The sequence below is a fragment of the Rattus norvegicus genome, chromosome 9, assembly GCF_021556685.1.
Source record: "Rattus norvegicus strain SHRSP/BbbUtx chromosome 9, alternate assembly SHRSP_T2T, whole genome shotgun sequence".
Classification (NCBI taxonomy): Eukaryota; Metazoa; Chordata; class Mammalia; order Rodentia; family Muridae; genus Rattus; species Rattus norvegicus.
This window is the reverse complement of record NC_141542.1, coordinates 69,474,165-69,476,868: the sequence shown is the minus strand read 5'-3', so window position 1 is coordinate 69,476,868 and position 2,704 is coordinate 69,474,165. Positions and strand designations below refer to the sequence as shown.

At 35.7% G+C, this 2,704-nt stretch overlaps 1 pseudogene; it reads left to right on the top strand.

The window, feature by feature from the left end:
- Window positions 1-1,229: 1,229 nt before the first annotated feature.
- Window positions 1,230-1,868, top strand: Cacybp-ps1 (calcyclin binding protein, pseudogene 1; annotated as a pseudogene).
- Window positions 1,869-2,704: the final 836 nt, after the last annotated feature.

Below are 2,704 nucleotides of genomic sequence, written 5' to 3'. Positions count from 1 at the left end.
TGGCAGAAAATAATCAAACTCAGGGTTGAAATCAACCAAGTAGAATAAAGAGAACTATACAAAGAATCAACAAAACAGGAGCTGGTTCTTTGAGAAAATTAATAAGATAGACCCTTAGCCAGATTAACCAGAGGTCACAGAGACAATATCCAAATTAACAAAATGAAAAGTGAGACATAAAACAGAAACTGAAGAAATTAAAAAAATTATCAAATCCTACTTGAAAAAACCTATACTCAATAAAACTTGACAATCTTGTTGACATAGATAATTTTCTAGACAGATACAAGGTATCAAAGTTAAATCAGGATCAGATAAACCATCTAAACAGTTCCATAAACCCTAATGAAATAGAAGCAATTATTAAAAGTCTCCTACCCAAACAAAGCCCTGGACCAGATGGGTTTAGTGCTGAATTCTATCAGAACTTCAAAGCAGACCAAACACCAACACTCTTCAGTCTATTCTACAAAATAGAAACAGAAGGAACACTACTTAATTTGTTCTCTGAAACCACAATTATGATTATCCCTCAACCACACAAAGACCCAGAAAAGAAAGAAAATTTCAGACATATTTTTCTTATGAATACTTATTCAAAAATACTCAATAAAATTCTTGCAAACAGAATCCAAAATCACATCAAAACAATGATTCACTGTTATCAAGTAGGCTTCATCCCAGGGATGCTGACATCTTTAATTTAGGGAAATCTACCAATGTAACTCATTATAAAGATACTCAAATATAATCACATAGTCATCTAATTATATGCTGAAAAAGAATTTGACAAAATTCAATACCCCTTCATGTTATAAGTTTTGGAAACAACAGGAATTCAAGGCCCATACGTAAACGTAGTAAAAGTAACATACAGCAAAATAGTAGCCAACACCAAACTAAATGGAGAGAAACTTGAAGCAATCCCACTAAAATCAGGGAGTAGACCAGACTGACCACTCTCTTCCTACCTATTCAATATAGTACTTGAAGACCTAGCCAGAGCAATTGGACAACAAAAGGAGGTCAAAGGGATACAAATTGGAAAGGAAGACGTCAAAATACCACCATTTGAGCTGCCTTGTGAGGAGGGTGAGCCACCAAGTCCTGCTGGGTCAGTGTAGCTAGGCGCAGCAGCTGTGATGCTTGTGGGTGATGTTAGGCTTTTCCTGTCTGCTTTGAGGCACTGCTGATGCACCACAGCACAGCTTCTACTTTGGAGAGAGGTCCAAGTGTTGCTGGAAAAGTCCACTAGGAAAAGACTTACTCTTATAAGTGAAAAATCCAAGATAGAGTCAAAACTAAAGAACACGATGCAACAGAAGACGCAGAAGAAACCAGAACTTGATAATGAAAAGCCAGCTGCTGTGGTTGCTCCTCTTAGAACAGGATATACCATGAAAATCAGTAATTATGGATGGGATTAGTCAGATAAGTTTGCGAGAATCTATATTACCTTAACTGGGCTTCATCAGGTAACCTCTGAGAATGTGCAGGGCAGGCACATTTCACAGAGAAGTCTTTTGATCTTTTGCTAACAGCCTCAATGGTAAGAATGACTCCATGGTTGTGAACAATCTTTAGAAAGCTATCTCTATGGAAAGCAGTTCAAAAAAAGTCAAGACTGATAAGTTATTATCCTATTTATAAAGAAAGCTGAAAACACAGGATGGGAATACTTAACTCCAGTGGAAAAAAGAATGCAAAGAGAAAAGCCTTCCTATGACACTGAGGCAGATTCTAGGAAGGGATTAATGAATTTTCTAAAGAAAATGTTTGAAGCCACAGATGATGACAGGAAGCAAGCCATTAATAAAGCATGGGTGAAATCCAGAGAGAAGCAAGTCAGGGAAGACATGGAATTCTGAGGCTTTAAAAGTCCTGTGGGAACTGTGGCGTGGAGTGCTCGTGTTTCCTGTAGGGACTGTTGTTGAAATGCACACATTTGCTCATGTGGGTATGTAGTTTTTGACAGAAAATATTTACACAGCCTTCTAAGTAAAGCCAGCAGATCTTCCATTTCTTACTGGAAGATTTGATTTAAATAAATAAGCTTATTAAGCGTTTTCCTTCATTAGCACCTCAGATATTTTGTTTCAGAAAAGGCTATATGATATCCTTACTGAAATGTATAAAGGAACTCTTACATAATGAAAATGTTACATCACGGATTTTTGTTCTGGCTGGGAGATAGAAAACAGAAGTATTTTTCTATCTGTACCTGACATTAGGTCCCAGTAATGTAAAAAGAAAAGGCAAATTTTTTTCATAAAATTCAAATATTTATATAAACTTGCAAGTTACTATAGGGCTGTTATCTGTTATTACCAGCTTAAGCAACATGTGTTACCATATAATAATTGATTTAAATATATTTATGAATATAAGATTAAACAAAGTACAAATGGCAAAAATAGACAGATATTTTGTATAGATAAGTACTGTCAGTAATCAGCTGCCTTAAAAAATAACCATGATGCGAAAACTTGAAAACCCCATTTATTCCTTTGTTTCCTAAATTTGGAGTTTTACTTAAAAAATCACTATTTGCAGATGACATGATAGTATACTAAATGACCCCAAATATTCAACCAGAGAACTCCTATGGCTGATAAACAACTCCAACAAAGTGGCTGGGTATAAAATTAACTCAAACAAATCAGTAGCCCTCCTCTACTCAAAGGATAAACGGGCTGAGAATGAA